Below are 17489 nucleotides of genomic sequence, written 5' to 3' on the forward strand. Positions count from 1 at the left end.
TCCGTGCGCTTCCCACAGCGAGTCTGCCCAGGCGGGGTCCTGGGGAAGCCAGAGGGTCCTGCCCCCCAACTCCACAGTCAGATGTGACTCTCAGCCAGCCAGTAAAACAGGAAGTTTATTAGATGACAGGAACATGGTCTAACACAGAGGTTATAGGTACAGAGAACAGGACCTCTCAGCTGGGTCCATTTTGGAGGGCAGTGAGCCAGACAACCACATCTGCACTTCACTCCATGTCCCCAGCCAGCCCCAAACTGAAACTCTCTCCAGCCCCTCCTCCTCTGGGCTTTGTCCCTTTCCCGGGCCAGGAGGGCACTGGATTTCTTTGTTCTCCAACCCTTTAGCTCTCACCTTGCAGGGGGGAAGGGCCAGGCCATCAGGTGCCAGGAAACAGGGTGTCGGCCATTCTCTGTGTTCAGACCCCAGCACACACCTGCCCTCTAGGGCTCTGCAATGATCATACACCCACATAGATACTTAAGAACTGCAGAGGGGAAACTGAGGTACCCCCACAATATTCAGAGGAAACATTATGAACATGTGCATCACATCCGCTTCATCACATCGGCACTCCTTTCTTCAGGTAATATGTGAGAAAACCGAAAAGTGTTGCCGCAAGCTCAAGAGCCAAACTTGTGGGTATCAGGTGAAGCAGCAAGAACCCCAACCACCAGTTCAAACCACAGGACTGCTGGCATCAGTAGCCAGTTCTAGAGCCCCAACCCATTGCAGGCATCCTGACCAAACACCTGGCTCTAGTGGGCACGAGTCACCCAGTAGGAGGTAAACAACTCACTGTTGTGCAGCCAGAGACAGGGAAGGGGAGCACTTTGAGCTCCAGGGATTTATCACAAGGTCCCACTGAGATTTGAACTCAGATTGCAGGATTCAGAGTCCTGAGTGCTGACCCTTACACCATGGGACCAGCTTCTGCTGCTTTCTCTGGCCATCAGTGACGCTCACGGGGCTGGTTTGTGTAAGGGGACTGTAGGCCCTTTACTAAAACTTTGTGGGGGTTTTTGGTTGGCTAGTTCCCAGTCCCAATAGAAGGGGGAAGGGTCAATGGGAAATCAGGACCCTGAGAGTGACAGTGGCCTGGGGCAATGGTCACCAACTGGTAGGGAACAAGTGAGAATTTGTTGATGGAGAAAAATTCCTGCTGAAAATTGGCAAAGCTGTGGATATTTTGAAAAGTTACAGCGAATTTACGCATGAAGATACAAACAGAGAGACAAACACACAGGGAGAAAGAGAAAATCACACAGTGCACAGGCCCACACATGTTTAAACAAAAACCACACACACACACAAAGCCATACATGCATAAGGGAAAGACAATCAAAACATACAAAGAACAAATCCACACCAAAAAAACAGAAAAAGCACACAACAAGAAAACACAAAAACCACATACCAAAAGAATACTAAGCAAAAAACAATATGCATTCAAAAATCATACACACAGGCACACAAAACTGGGCAAGACATCCACAAAAATCACCCAGGACCCACATGCACATCAACACGACAGACACAAAACATATCAACATACAGAAAGTCAGGTAGGGTTTGAATCTCACAGGCAGGAGGGTGTGCACACAGGTGATTTGGGGAGCAAAGATTGAAGGGGAGTCAGGGGGTGAAGAATCACAGGATGAGCAGGGCTCTGGGCTCTGCTTGACCCCTCCTGACACAGGTGGCGGGTGGAGAGCACAGCCTTGTAGATGTGTGAATCTGCCCTGCACTTGATAAAGTAAGGGACCTCGGTGTCCGCTGGGCTGGAATTGTATTTTCTGCAGTGCAAAATGATTAGCATAAGCCATCTGCTTACAGAAACCAGTGGTCTAGCTGGGGTTTGAACTCAAAACTACAGCATCGCTCTATAAGTACTGTGGGCTACCCCATTGCACCACTGGAGCCCACAGTTAGGCGCTTGTCTCTTTAGTTCATGGATGGATGGGTTGGTGGGGGTTGCATTAGCGAAAACAAATCCATATGAAAGGCTGCAGAATGGCAGCAACAGAGGTGGGGATCCTCCTTCTGTGTGATCGAGCTGGTTCCCACCTTCCACTGCTCAGGGGACGGTTGGTGCTTTGAGCCCACCTGGTGCTGGAACTTCTCCTGGGTGAGGTTAACGAGACTCTGAAGAAGCGAAGGGAAGTCTTTTCTCTTCCTGCCTAGCTCCATTTGTCTCCTGTGGCCCTTTTGGTTCATTGCTCCCCTGTTGGTGCAATGCAGAGGCAAGCCCCAACCTGGGTGAGTCACAGAGAGGCTGTGTCCCATGGAGTGTGTGTGGGAGAGGGGTAGGGTTGGGTTGGGCTCCAGGGGAAAAGGTTGGGTGTGACAGTGTGTGGGGAAGGGTGTGTTTCTTAGGATATAAATGATGGCAAACACAGGGGTAGTGACAGTGAAGCCCCGGGTCTGAGTGTTATGACCCTGTGTGGTGCTGCCATTCACCTTCCACTCCTGTGTCTCAGCTGTCATTGATCAAGAATTTTGTCACCTGTCATCATCGGAGAGGTGTCGCACATGCCTCAAACATAGAGTGTCCCTCTTGGAGATGTGAGGACTGGAGCGGATTTCAGCTGCTGGACAGCTCTGCTAGGTTTTCTACATTCGCCTAGGGAAGTTCTGAGTGTTTACATTCATTTCAAGCATCCCCATTCAGCGGACTCCTGAACACACTGGAGATGTGTCTGGAAATCAATTTTCATTCAAAAAATGGAAGCACTTGGATTTCAACTAGGAACCCATTGCCCTGCCGGCAAATATTCACCTACTGAGCTACACTCTTAGCAAAGACGGCCGGAACAACTTTGAACCTGTGGGTTAGTAAACTTTATCTGTATACAAACTCCATGGCTTACAAAACCCCCACACCTGCTCTGTGTCACCAGAGCACAACTTTCTTGGAGCACACACTGCTCCCCAACTCCGTGCCCTTCAATCTCCCCAGCATTGCTCCAATCCCTTAAAGGAACAGGGCACAGGTAACTCCAACTCCTTCATCCCAATAGATGTAATGCCCAAAATATTCTATGTAGACCAGAAAAGCAGGGCTCCTCTGAGTGTCACCCCTATCCCGGTATAGGTCTTCAGCAGTGAGTGTGGTCTACAATGCAGAGGTCACATTTTATAGTTTGAAGATTTGTGGTTCTCCGGTAGAATTATTGTCTCTCATATGGCAGACCTGGTTTTCATTCATGGCCAGTGAAGAGCTGAGTATTATTGTCCAATGTAGAAGTTACAGAATTTAAACTAGGAAGAAGGGTCAATTTTCCCATCATTTCCACCTTTACATCCAAACACGATGACTTTCTGAATGACCCATCCTTGTTCAGCCAGAAGACATTGGGGGTGGGATGTAGGAGTCACTGGGGAAAACACAGAAGAACAATTTCCTTTGCACAAATCCACGAAGAGCAAAATCTCCCTATGTCTCTTGTCTGAGCCAGGGCATTCAACTCCAGTGAACCCTTCTCTCCTGCAATGGCAATGGTCAGACAGAGGGGACATGGCCACCTGCATCCCTGATGGGGAGATATTGGCTCGGCTTTTTCTTTATGCTGCTCTTGTTAGTCCATGAAACATCAAGGATGGAATGCAAGGCTGAGTTCATGCACCAACCTCCTGAAAAATGTCCATGCCCCAGAGGAATCCTGACCCCTGCTATTGGAATGATGTGCTGGAGATTTGAATAGGAAAGGGACTGTCTGAATTGTCAATGTGGGGAATGAACAATGATCTACAGCAATGTCATTAACACAAACACACTCTCATCATGCTCCAGCTGGAAGGGAAATGGGCAGGAATTCTCGCTGTTCAGCTGTGGAGACACTTACACTAATGAGCAGCTGTGAGTGTGCTGGGGAAGCTGGTCTGAGCAAACAATTTGAAGTGACAATTCTGTGAGAACTGAATCCTAGTGTAGAGAAAGAGCCGTCATTTAAGTAGTTGAGGCTGAGTAGTTAAGGTGATGGACTAGAACTCCATTGGGGTTGCCCTGCGCAGGTTCAAATCCTGCCAACTACGGAGCCACTAGACTGTTCCTATTACTGTAGTCTTAGTGCCTGAGTATCCACAGTGCAAACTAGAGCCAGATCTGGTCTCACTATTAGTCTGTCTACACTTAAAACACTGCTGTGATGCTTCTCTAGCACCTTGGATAGACAAATGCATCCGATGAAGCGAGCTGTAGCTCACGAAAGCTTATGCTCAAATAAATTTGTTAGTCTCTAAGGTGCCACAAGTACTCCTTTTCTTTTTGCGAATACAGACTAACATGGCTGCTACTCTGAAATTTGACAGAATAGTTCTTCCTTTTATTTAGCCCTATGTAAGTAGGGCTTAGGTCAACTTAACTATATTGGTTTGGGGGTGTGGATTTTTCACACCCTGAGAGACGTAGCTCTGCCAGTTTCGTGCCCAGCATACACCAGCCCTTAGATCCCTCTGAATATTGCAGTGAATTCACTGAATTGTGAGAGGAAAACATCAACTCACAAAGACAGAGACTGAATTCCCCACAGTTAATCTCTCTGCACTTTCGAGAAAGACACAAAATTCAATTCATTCCTGCTAGGACAGAGAGAAAATAAGTGACACTAAGTTTTTTGCTTGATTAAATAAAGGTAAGGGTTTAATTACTACAGTAAAAAATATGTACCGATTCCTCTAAATAACACCATAACTTGAAATAAAAACACAGACAAATCTTGTCAGTGAAGACTAATTTAGAAAAGATCTTCCCGTTATTAATTTCCACTGTGCCCCCACTGCAGGTCTGGGCCCCTCCAGTGTAACTACTCTGCATTGGTCTTCCCGTTAGAATTGGTTTTGGACATTTCCAACTTTGGAAAATTGTGCAATTCAGAATTTGAATAGTGACCCCGGCTCCTTCCTGCACCTGCTCTACATCGCTACACAGCAGCTTCTCCACCTGTAGAGTCATCCCCAGGGTTCAGCAGGGACCCCGGCAAGGACAGTGGGTGCAGCTAAGAGCTCGGTGTGCCTGGCAGTGAGTCAGAGGCAGCCTGAGGCTGGAAGCTCTGAGTTAGCTGTAAAGAAGAACCCCCCCCCCAAACACAAGTACAGAGATTGAATTCCCCAACTTTCGCATCATGACACCCTGTAGAAAGCCACACGTGTCCGTTGTTTTTTCACAGGGGGATGCAAAAATCAGGTGACCCCAATTTTGAAGTCTGAGTAAATAAAGTTTAGGAGATAGTTATTAAGCTCGCAAAAATATGGCAAAGTTTCCTCTGTATAACATCGAAAGATGAAATAGGAACAGAGACAAACCTTGTCAGCAAATGCTAATTTCCCAAACGATCCTCAAAAATGTTTCTAATTCCCATCTGTCCTCCACAAGAGCTCTGTGGAGTTTAACTGTTCTGCAGCCAGCTGCCCATTAGAAATGCTTCTGTGGGACATTCCCAGACCTGGACATTTATGAGCGACAGAATTTGAAAAGCAAACGCGGCTCCCCGCACCAGGTGGGATTGGAGTGTTTTGTCCCTGACACTTGATCTTTTTTAATAATACAGATCCTCTTGTGCCCAGCCAGCCAATGAACTTGGGGAAAAGGTTGCGGGAAGCAGAGACCTTAAAAACAAGGAAATAAGAAGCCATTCATCAGGTAAGGTGGCCTAGTAGTTAAAGCAATATCTTCTCATCTGATGCCATTCTTGAGCTGCCTGTTCTGAAGTGATCCCCACTTCAGTTCCAACAGATCTGCTAAAAACACCCCCAGGTCCCTGCTCACCTCAGTGGGAGCAAGATGAGAAACCCCCAGTGGGCATTGCCCTTAGCCCCAGGCTGCTGTCTCAGGGGTGGGGGTTTGATGGTTTGCTGCTGAGGAGGGAGACAGGACAGCCCTCTGGGGCTCTGCTCCAAGTCTCTGCCCAGCCCAGGCTGCCCGCTGGGCTCAGCTGCTGCCCCTCCGTGCTCTGGAGCAGGGGTTCTATCACCATTTTTTTGGTGGCCTCAGAGTGCGGCCACCAACTTTTGCTGGTGGCAACTGTGACAATTTTTCCAAGCCGGAGCCCCACTGCCCCAGTGGTTGAAGCCTGAAGCCATAGCCCATGGGCTGAAGCCCAGAGCCTTCTGCTGAAGCCCTGTGGCTGGAGCTGGGGAAGGCTGGAGGTGGGTAGGCTAAAGCCCAGAGCCCTGGGGCTGACATGAGGGAGGGAGGGGCCCTGAAACCTCAAGCCCACTCCTGGAGCCCTGGCAAGCTGGAGCCGAAAGTCTTCCCCCAGAACATCTCAGCCCCCTGGTAGGTGAGTTGGGAACTCACCAGCTGCCTGCAGAGTTGAAGTTTCCTACCCTGTCAAGAACACCCCCAGCCCCACATGCCTGCATGAGCTGCCCGGAGCCCCAAGAGGTTGGGCAGTACATGATGCCAATCCCCTGCTGGTAGCGCCAGCAAACACCAAGGCAGTGCATCCAGGAGCAACAGCTGGATGCTGAAGGGAGGGGCTGCTGCTTTCCCCCCACCTACATCTCTCCCCAGGAGGCTGTCCTGGATGTAGAACAATCCCCAAATTTGAGGTATGCTGCTCTAGATTCAAAATGCAGGGCCCCAGTGGGGCAGAGGCTGGGGCAGAGCAGCAGCCTGGGTTGGGCTGGGAAGATGCTGGAAGTTCTGGTGTCCAGAGAACTGGCCTGACTCACTTCTCATCAGCAAACAAGTCAATTCCACGTCCCCTCCCCAGAAAAATCAGCCTGGCACTAAGGGCAGCACTGGCAGGGGTGGGATGGGGGGTTCCCTTTTGTTCCCAGTGAGGCACGAGGGAACCCGGGGCATCTCTAGAAGTAATTTTGGAGCTGACCTTGGGAAAACGCCTTTAATAACAGCCAGCTCAAGTTGAAACTGACTTTTTTTAAACCATTTTTATTATACTAACTAACCCTTGAATCCTAGTGTCACCCCCCATAAAATGGCTTCAGCCTTGTATTTTACCCAGGGTAAAACTAAACATCCCTTCAAATACAAAGGAGTGGAGATCAATCCCTTTTCAGAGTTAATGCACATAAAAGAACCATGTTATGTTTCATCCCTTATGCCCTGGTCCCATCACCTTCCCCGCCTCTCCGTTACAAGTTGTGGTATTTTGCACAGAAACTTTATTTCCTCAGAGAGACCTGGGAACAAGGGCTGCCTGCTCCACAGTACCAGATAAACATCTTTAATAGGAGACAGCCGTCCCTGTCACAAATCATCTCCCACCTTCAGTTCAGTGACACCTGAATTGTTCCTTGTCCCGGCGGAGCCCAAGGATTGAAAGCAGCAAAATCAAACTCCTCTGTACAGAGCAGGAACGCTCGGCTCTTTCTTCCTGCAGCTGCTGTTAGTCCGTGAAACAATAATGCTGGAACGCAAGGCTGAATTCACGCACCAGCTCCCTGAGACATTTCAGTGCCCCAGAGAAAACTTGACCCCCACTATTAGAATCCCTGAGTGGCTGGTGATTTGAATGGGAAAGGGATTGTTAAAGTTGGAAATGAACAATTGGCAGCAATGTCATTAACACAAACACACTCTCAGCATGCTCCAGCGAGATGGGAAGTGGGCAGAAATTCTCACTGTTCAGCCGTGGACACAGGTGCACAACGACCCAGCAGTGAGCGTGCTGGGGGAGCTGGTCTGGGCAAACAATGGGAAGTGAGAACTCACGGAGCACAGATCTATAATGTAGTGGGAAAAACTGAAAAGTCAGTTAAGGCGATGGACTGGAAATCCATTGGGGTCCCCCTGTGCAGGTTTGAATCATTCCGACTACGGAAGCATTAGCGTGATCTCATTGTTGCAGTGTCAGTGTTTGAGCATCTCTATGTACTGGGGGATCAATTTAGTGGGTCCAGTGAAGACCTGTTAAATTGACCCCCAATTGCTCTCCCGTCGACTCCGGTACTCCACCGGAACGAGAAACATAAGGTAAGACATAAGAGAAACTCTCCCATCGACCCAGCATTGTGCAGACACCTCAATAATTTGATCTAAGCTACATCAACTCCAGCTACATTATTCACGTAGCTGGAGTTGTGTCACTTAGATCGACTGAGCCCCGTAGCGTAGACCTGCCCGTAGGCTGTCTGCACTTAAAACACGGCTGTAGCACGTTGGAGTAGACAGTTGCTACAGTGATTGGAGGTGTTTTCCCATCGCCATAGTAGCCAGGTTCATAAAATATCAGAGTTGGAAGGGACCTTCCATCCACCTAACGCTATCCATGCCAAGGGTACGGTCAGCTGAACTACATCTCCCCTTCCCCTGCCGTCACCTGCCTGTCTCCTGCAGCCTCTGTGCTGCCATGTAGTGGGGGAACCTCGCTACAAGTGCAGACTGGGCAGCCTCTTTCATTGCAACACCATGGGCGGGGCATGAACCGCCTTCGGGGGGAGACAAACCCTCTGCCCCACCACTGCCACCCGAGGCCCTGCCCCTTCTGCAAACCCCACTGGAGCCCAGAGCCCCACCCCCACTGCAGCAGCCAGCTCCCGCCAGAGGCTTGTGCCCCCAGGCTTCCTCCCAGCCCCAGAGTGGGATGTGCAGCCCCAGCCTCCCTACCCCCGGAGCACAGAAAGGGCAGGTTATACGGTCCTGACTCGATCTGCCATTGACTCGCGGGACTCTGCACTCCGTCAGCCAGGGCGGGACAGGCTGCGGCCGGGACTCAGCATGGCCGTGCTTCCCTGACGAGGCATGAGACACGCCAAGAGGTTTACGCAGCCAACAGGGAAGTGGGAGGGAGGCATCTTCAGCCGGCGTGTCTCGTCCGTTTCTCCCTTGCCGCTTGGCGGAGGCAGGAAGGGAGCAAAACATTCCTGGCAGAAGGTTTTGTGCTCGACCTTGAGGATTAAGCCCGAGCACCCGGCATGGCTGTTGGGAGATGGGTTTCTGACTTACAACCCAGCGCACTCTTCGGACAACCAGCTGAACCCGCTGAGGCCAAGAGGGATGGTTTTGAGGTGGCAAAAAGGGGGCCTTTAAGGCTCCCAGCACATCTTGAGGAGCAAGGAAATAGCACAAGGTCACCAGCATCCCTGGGTGGGCTCGAACCACCATCCTCTCGGTTAACAGCCGAACGCGCTGACCCATTGCGCCACAGAGACACCTAGAGACATGGCTGCTCTTACCGAGGCTGTGCAGCCTGCACATCTGCTGCCCGTGCTAGAGCTTGCAAGGTGCTAGTCTGGCCAGGACCAGGTTCACCATGGCACCAATGGCTCCATCGTGCCAGGCCCAAGCTCAGATGGCGCCCATAACACTCGCTTCCTCCCCTCTCCCAGCGCTACAGGAGTGGTCCTGGTCCCACAGGAAAGAGGGGCCATGTGAGCTTGTTGCTGCTGCTCAGGGATGGGAACTTCCTGGTACACCAGCCACCAAAATCATCCAGGCTGCACTTTCTGCACAACTACATGCTAGCTCGGTGTGCGTGGGAATTGGTGGCCTCTGCTGCAGGTGATGGGCATCTCAACTACTTAAAGCCATGGCCTAGAGGAGGGAAGCGCTTAACTGCAGAGTCTGCTGCTGCCTAGGGCCAGTGCTGAGGATTTAGAGGCCCTAGTGCCGCTGTTGCAAGGTTCAAGCATGCTCAGCCTTGGAATTGCCACCCCTCCCTTGACTAGTAGCGGCAGCTATCTCAGGCTGGCCTCTGACAATTGGCCCCATGGCTAGAGTCAGAGAAGCTGTAGGTGGCTCTGTGACTACTGGGGGCCATAAAACTAAAGCAGATAAAGAAACTGGAATTAACCTCAAGGAACAGGGACACCCATAGGAAAGGAATGTCAAGGGGAGCAGGGAAAGAGGAAGCAGGTCAGGCTTGTAGTGGGAGAATAGCCCCAGTTGGTTGGGGAGCATGTCCAAAGTAGAAAGGAAACAAGCATGGGGAGAGGTGGTGATGACCAGGCAGTAGACTAGCCCGTAGATGGGAGCAGAGGAAGAAAGGCTGGTGTCTTCAGATTCCCAAGGGCTAAGTCCTCACTTTGGGGAAATGGTGTTTGCAAGGGGCTTGCTCCAATGGCAGGATGGGCACTGGGGAGGGGATTTGTCAGAACTGACCAGGCATCTGCTGGCTTTGGATCGTGGAGCTGAGACTGGGACCACACACAGTGATGGGTGACATGGGGTGGCACTGGAGACATGGCTATAGAAGATCTGAATGAGGAAGGAGATAATTCTGTGGGGGGCTTCCCTGATCACTAGAAAAGTTCTGCTCACTGTGGACACTGATAAACCCACATGGGTAGAGCTCAATGAGAAAAACTGGGGGCTGAGGGAGCTGTGTATGGCAATGCAGATAGTCATGTAGAGGTGTGTGATCAAAATGAAAAATATCTCTGAGATTCTGTACCGGGTACACTAGGGCACCAATGGCCCTGCCACACCAGGACCATGCTCTGAGACCAAAGTGATGACATAGGGGCCCACAAATATGTTTGGTGCTGGAGCCCACAAAAGGTTAATCTGCCCCGAAATCCAGGTGCTGGGGGCTGGGGGCCCTGATGGAAGACCCAGCAGAGTGGCGCAGTGGCAGCATGCTGGGCCCATAACCCAGAGGTCGATGTATCAAAACCATTCTCTGCTAGGGATGTGTTTGTTTCCTTTTGCTCTGGGCCTTCAAATGAGGCGGCGACCAGCAGAGCGCCAAGAGTGGTGGCTGAGGCGGGAGCCTGCCAGGTAGCTCCGCGGCACCTCTGGCTGCCTGGGCAGAAGGCAAGAGGCCTGCATGTGGTGAGGGCTCCTGTCCTGGCCTGAGGCAGCCGCGCTTCCTCGTCCCCTTCTCCCACCCGCACCGGCAGGCGTCTACTGCAGGAGAACAGGAGGGAGGCTCTCGGGATGCTGGGCAGCTCTGTGTGGCTGTTGGAGAAAAGAGCCGAGGCTCCTGACTCTACTTGCCATTGACTCGTGGGGCTCTGCGCTCCTTCAGCCAGGCCAGGCCAGGCTGCGGCCGGGACTCAGGCGGGGGCAGCATGGCCGCGCTTCCCTGACAAGGCATGAGGCAGGCCAAGGGCTTTGCGCAACCAACAGGGAAGTGGGAGGGAGGCGTCTTCGAGCTGGCGTGTCTCGTCCGTTTCTCCCTTGCTGCTTGGGCGGGAAGGGAGGGAAACGTTCCCTGCTGAAGGTTTTGTGATCATCCGTGAGGATTAACACCAAGCCCCTGCCATGGCTGCTGGGAGATGGGATTCTGGGTCACATCCAGCGCACTCTGAGGGCCACCAGCTGAAACCACTGAGGCAGAGAGGGATGGTTTTGAGGTGGCAAAAAGGGGCCTTTGAGGATCCCAGCATGTCTTGAGGAGCAAGGAAGTAGCCCAGGCTCATCGCGCCCCATGGGTAGGCTCGAACCACCAGTCTCTTGATTAACAGCCGAAGGCGCTGACCCATTGTGCCACAGAAAGACCTAGACACTGATGTGCTATTATCAAAACTGCTGCCTAGCAGTCTGCACGTGTGGGGCAGAGTATTGGGGTGCGGGAGGCAGTGAGGGGTGCAGGCTCTGGGATGCAGCTTGGTGCAGGAGGGGGCTCTGGGCTGAGGCAGAATGTGGGGGTGTAGGAGGGGCTGTGGGGTGTAGGCTCTGGGGGGGATTTGTGTGCAGGAGGGGTTCCAGGATGAGGCTGAGTGTTGGGGTGCGGGAGGGGTTACAGGGTCTGGGAGGGAGCTCTGGGCTGGGGGTTGGGGTGCAGGCTCTGGCTGGGAGGGGCTTACCACAGACGCCTCCCCAGTCAGCAGGTGGCTGCTGGCACGTCTGTGCGTGCGGCCCCTGGTAGGGAAGGAGGCAGCAGGTCTCTGCGAGCGCTGCCCCTAGAGCTCCCATTGGTCGGTTGCAAGCCAATGGGAGCTGCGGGGACAGTTCTAGGGGCGGGGGCACTGCGTGGAGCTGCCTCACCTTCCCCTTTCCCCACGGACGGCGGAGATGGACCAGCAGCCAGCCGGGCTCTTAGAGGCTCAGAGATCGGGATCGACTGGCCGAGGCTCCAGGATCGACCAGTGGATCGCAATTGACGGGTGGTGACCACTGTTATAAGGAGTAAACTCAAATGGCCACGCGATGGTGCCAGAGGCTCACAAATGAAAAGCCCCAAGATCCCTCACTCCTCATTGACTCTGAACAGGGGTTTATTTCAAATCCCTTTAGTTCTGCGGCTGGAAAAATATAAGGACCAAGCAATTTCAAGAGCTGTGACACTGGGGTTGTGGATGCTGTAACCGTATCTCAGACTGAATAATGATTTTAGATCTGATTCCAGGCAGCTTCCCAAAAGCAAACCCAATTGGTTCTTCCCTACAATTTGTGATCCTGGGCAGCAGGGGATCCCCTTCATCTGCCGGGGAACCTCTCTGGGTCCCACTATCAGTTCTCCTCAATTTTCCAGCACTTCAGGTGCTTCTGACTCCTTGGATAGGCTTTCCTTACAAGGTCTGAGTGTAAATCTTTGTCTGTAGGAAGCAAAGTGTGTGGGACTGTCACTGAGCTGAAAGATGGAAATGGTAGGTTGAGAGAGATAGGGGAGAATAAAATACTCTCAGAAGCAGAGGTGCTGAAATGGGTGGGGAGGGAGTGGGCCCTATCTCCCAACTTTTAAAGGTTGGGGAGATTATGCTCTCCAACTCTTAAGCGGTCCTAAGGGCAAGGGACTGCAGGAGAAGGTGGAGAGGAGCAAGCGGGGGGCAGGGTATTGGGGAGATGGGGCGATGTGGGGTTGGGATCTTGGGGGGAGGGTGGGGGCTCAGGGGGGAAGGAGTGGGGACACAGTTTGGGAGCCTGTGGCACCCACACCTTAGGGTGCTTCCGCAGCTCCTGCCCACAAGAATGACAAAAAATTAGCAGGCTACTGTTTTAACTACTCGAGCACTTTGTGAGGTGGACTTGTTGTGACTTAACTGTTTCTAAGGTCTCTGCTGTCTGTAACCTTTTCCCTGTTCATTGGCTGACTGAGGATGGTGCGGGGATGGTTTGGCTTTTGAAAAATATTTCTCTGTAGTATTATAAAGGAATAAGTGACAGGAAGAACACCCCCCCCACACTTCTTGGTGCAGGGAGCCGGGTTTCCTGCTCAAATTTTGTATTTCACCAATGTCCAGGTCTGGGAATGTCCAACACAGGCAATTCTAATGGGAAGATGGACATAGGGCACTTAACCTGTACAGACGTCCTATGGCAGTGGGGTGGGAATTAAGAATATTTTGAGGATCTTTGGGGAAAAGAGACTTTATTGACAAGGTTTGTCTCTCTTCCTGTTTCACCTTGTGGTGTTTGGTCAAGAAATCACTGTTTATTTTTCTATTATATTAATTAAACTCTAAACATTATTTAATGAGTTGTAAACACTAGTGTCACTTGAATTTCCCCTCTGCTAGCAAGAATGAACTGAAGTTTATGACTTTCTGGGAAGGGCAGAGATAGTAAATTGGGGGATTTCAATGGCTGCATTGGTGGGTGGGTGTTTTCCACTCCCATCTCAGTGCATGGAGTGAGATACTCAGGCAATGTCTGTACTACACAATTATGTCACTGGAACTGACCCAGTTATTACATTGCTTGGGTGTGTGCACACTTGGCTCCTTGTGTCAGCAACGCGCATACTCGGTCATGTGCCACGAGATCCAGCTAGGTCAGGACTGTCCTGGGCTCTGTGCGGGGACGGCTCAGCTGGGAGAAGGGGCAGACTAGGGGAGTTTGTCTCTGATATATAAGGGCTTTGTCAGCGGGAAGCTGTAGGTTACATGCTGGGCGTGACAGTGGGGTTTGAGCTGGGGCAGCACAGCAAGGGAGCAATGTGTGTGTGTGTGTGTGTGTTGGGGAGGGGGGTTCACTTGGTAAAAATGAACCTGCCAAGCCTCTCCCACTGCTGGAGCAAAAGCCTCTCTTTTATCTCCTCAACTCCCCTCATGAAAATCTCCATCCCTCCCCCGGCGCTGAGGGACCCCCTCACTCCCATGGAGATTTTTAATTGTTCTAACTTGTCCTTGGCCTTGTCCAAACAGCTTTCCCCGGCAAATTATCAAGAACATTTCAAATGAGAAAAACAAAACAAACCAAATGCAAACCACAGAAACCCCCACCACACACAGTTTCGGTCTGAATTTTTCGACTGAAATTTGGAGACAATAAAACTCATCCCTCTGTTGGCCAGAACCCAAAGCGAGGGTCTCTGTGACTTCTGCTACCAAACCACCAACGCCTCTTGTGAGACATTTTCCTGCACAATACTGCTGCTATTCCAGTTATTGGCTCCAGGAAACATTTTCCTTAGCCTGGTTCTGTGTGTCACTGGTTTCTCTAGCACAGGTCAGTCCCTGGCCCTGTGGTCCAGACACCCTCATTCACATCAAGTTTCAAGCTGAGAATCATTTCCCATTCCCGCTTTGTGGGAGGGGAGACTTTTAAAAGCCCTCTGTGTGCGACTGCCCATGGCAAAGCAAAGAGAACAAACCCCAAATTCCCCTTGTGGTTTCAGAGCCAGGTTTGCTCTGGAAATTCTATATTTCTCTTCAATCTCTTTGGTCACTCGATTACAGACCTAAAAGTGGCAATTCTTCAACAAAAAAACTTCAAAAACAGACTCCAATGAGAGACTGCTGAAATGGAATTAATTTGCAAACTGGATACAACTAGCTTGAATAAAGACTGGGAGTGAATGTGTCATTACACAAAGTAAAACTATTTCCCTTGTTTATTTCCCCTCCTACTGTCTTGTAAAGTGCTGGAAATGGCCCACCTTGATTATCACTACAAAAGGGCACCACCCGGCCCCTGCTCTCCTGCTGGTAATAGCTCACCTCTCCTGATCACTCTTGTTACAGAGCCACAAGTACTCCTTTTCTTTTTACTCTTGTTACAGTGTGTATGGTATCACCCATTGTTTCATGTTCTCTGTGTATATAAATCTTCCCACTATAGTTCCACTGTATGCATCCGATGAAGTGAGCTGTAGCTCACAAAAGCTTATGTTCTAATAAATTTGTTAGTCTCTAAGGTGCCACAAGTACTCCTTTTCTTTTTAAGCCTGGGCACTGTGATTATTTACCAGTTTCTGTGGCACTGAAGCACTAGGGTGCCCGCAGCTGTGATGGCCGAGTGGTTAAGGCGCTGGAGTCGAAATCCAACAGGGTTCCCCTGCGCAGGTTTGAATCTTGCTCACAGCGAGGCCTGTGTTTTAGCCAATCTCTAACCCGGGCAATACTCTCTACAACCCTGAGACGCTCTCAATTCTCTCCCCACCTCAAGTAAATCCTGTTCTGCTCCTTTCATAGAGATCCCTGGGACACCATCTCACACTGTGCCCCTGAGGTGTCAGGCAAACTCTCAGCACCTGAAGCCTCTGCCACTCACCTAACGCGCCCTGCCCCATAGATCAGCCATAACCCTGGGTCTGTTCCTCCCTCTAGAGTGTGAAAGGAGCCGTCAGTGCAGCCAGAGGTTCCGACTCCATGGGTGCTAGAGGGCTGCAGCACCAACGGAAACAAAACAGTAGCTGCTCAGCGCCCGCTGGCAGCCAGCTTCCCCCCAGCATCTCCCACCTGCTAGCAGGTCTGGCCCACAAGCTCCTCCTCTTCAGCACCTCCCGCCTGCCACTGATCCAGTGTGCAGGAGGAAGAAATAGGACAGGGTTGGGTTTGGGGCAGAGGTCAAGCAAGCCCCAGGAAGTCTCAAAGTCAGCACTTCTGAGTACAGAAGCCTTCCCTGAGTCTGAGCTACCAGGATCCCTGCCACAGAGCAGGGTGCACAAGTCTCAGCCTCCCTTTCCCACACATGGCTCTGGACACCACCAGGAATGATTTGGCTCCTGACACACAAGAGCTGAATGCCTGGACAGGGGCTTGAACCCTGGTCCCCCCCATTAAGAGCCTGATGCCCTATGGACTGAGCTGGCCAGGCTTGCTGAGAGCCTCTCCCCGTCCTCCTTTTCTCCACAGCAACTGCCGATTCCTTCTCCTTTTCCTCCCTCCTGCACCTCAGGGTCAATAAATCTCTGCACCTAGACAGCCGGACTGCTCGCTGCACCCCAATCCCCCATGCCTAAGCCTCTCTGCCAAAGTCCTGCACCTGGCTCCATAGAATTAAGTCTCACATCTCGCTGAGAACTTGACTTCTTGTACCCAGAGAGTCTCTGCCCCCCCTCAGTAGCTGACCCCAGAAACACAGTGTTCGCCTTTTCCAAAGAAGTGCTTGGAAAGGCTTTTCTCATGTGGGCTTCTTTATCTAATGGATAAAGCATCTGACTTCGGATCAGGCGATTGAGGGTTTGAGTCCCTTCGCGGGTGGGCTTGTGCAATTTTCCCTTTGTGCTGAAAGTCCTGCTTTCTTCAGGGATGTATCCTCTTCTTGGCTGCTCAGGCCAATGCTCTGGCTTCAGTTAGACCCCTGGAAAGGAGTTGGGTTTGGGCGTCACAAAGGCAAGGGAATGAGTCCCAGGGGCGTCCAGTCTAGCCTTTGCCATTCCTGACTTGCCAAAGTAAATGGGCAGCTTCCCGGGCTAGCGTGTAGAGCAGTTTCCCTCCTCCAAATGTCCGGCTGTCCCTGTGCTTGAGGGGGCTAAATAGCGCCTGGGGAGCTGGGTGTTTCTCTGCTTCTCCTCAGCTGGGGAAAAGCCTCTTGGGGTAAAATCTCCTGCCCTGCTGCAACAGTGAGCATCTGCAGTGGGAATGGTCAGAGGCACTACCAGGGGTTGGCCCTGCTTTGCTACCATCTTCTGGTGTTTGCCACTTAGCCTCAGCAGCCGCCCCACATGCTCGTCTGTGGGTTGCCTTCAGTGGGTGTTTGGCATGGCAGGCAGCAGGCTGCAGCCACGTGTCTTGTTGGCTGTCTGCTGGCCATGCATAGGCATGGTCCTCCCCTCCTCTTGCCTTGCCCTCAGTTGCTCTGTGGCTTATAAACCTTCCCTTGGACCTGTCAGCACCAGCCGCCTCTCCTCTAGGTGCCCAGAGGAGAGGAGGTGCGCTGGGCTCCAGCCTGGGATTCTTCCTCCCTCCTGCCTAGCCCTGACTATGAAGCCTGGCCCTGGCACTCCTTTCTTCAGGCGCCATGTGGGAAAGAGGAAAAGTGTGGAGTAAGCCAAAGGCCAAACTTGCGGGCATCAGGTGAAGCAGCAAGAATGCCGACCACCAGGTCAAACCACAGGACTGCTGGCATCAGTAGCCAGTTCTAGAGCCCCAACCCTTGCAGCCATCCTGACCAAAGACCTAGCTCCAGACGGCAGGAGTCACCCAGTAGGAGGTAAACAACTCACACTTGTGCAGCCAGAGACAGGGAAGGGGAGCACTTTGAGCTCCAGGGATTTATCACAAGGTACCACTGAGATTTGAACTCAGATTGCAGGATTCAGAGTCCTGAGTGCTGACCCTTACACCATGGGACCAGCTTCTGCTGCTTTCTCTGGCCATCAGTGACCCTCACAGGGCTGGCTTGTGTAAGGGGACTGTTGGCCCTTTACTAAAACTTTGTGGGGTGTTTTGGTTGACTAGTTCCCAGTCCCAATAGA

At 51.6% G+C, this 17489-nt stretch overlaps 4 non-coding genes across 4 annotated transcripts; 2 read left to right on the forward strand and 2 right to left on the reverse strand.

Annotated features, from left to right (window-relative positions):
* Positions 1–853: 853 nt before the first annotated feature.
* On the reverse strand, positions 854–925 carry TRNAQ-CUG. The gene has a single exon. It is a non-coding gene; the product is annotated as a tRNA-Gln (tRNA).
* Positions 926–3950: 3025 nt separating this feature from the next.
* TRNAS-AGA lies at positions 3951–4032 on the forward strand. Its single transcript has one exon. It is a non-coding gene; the product is annotated as a tRNA-Ser (tRNA).
* Positions 4033–9040: 5008 nt separating this feature from the next.
* TRNAN-GUU lies at positions 9041–9114 on the reverse strand. Its single transcript has one exon. It is a non-coding gene; the product is annotated as a tRNA-Asn (tRNA).
* Positions 9115–15071: 5957 nt separating this feature from the next.
* TRNAS-CGA lies at positions 15072–15153 on the forward strand. The gene has a single exon. It is a non-coding gene; the product is annotated as a tRNA-Ser (tRNA).
* The last annotated feature ends 2336 nt before the right edge of the window (positions 15154–17489 follow it).

The sequence above is a fragment of the Dermochelys coriacea genome, chromosome 3 (assembly GCF_009764565.3).
Source record: "Dermochelys coriacea isolate rDerCor1 chromosome 3, rDerCor1.pri.v4, whole genome shotgun sequence".
Lineage (NCBI taxonomy): Eukaryota > Metazoa > Chordata > Testudines > Dermochelyidae > Dermochelys > Dermochelys coriacea.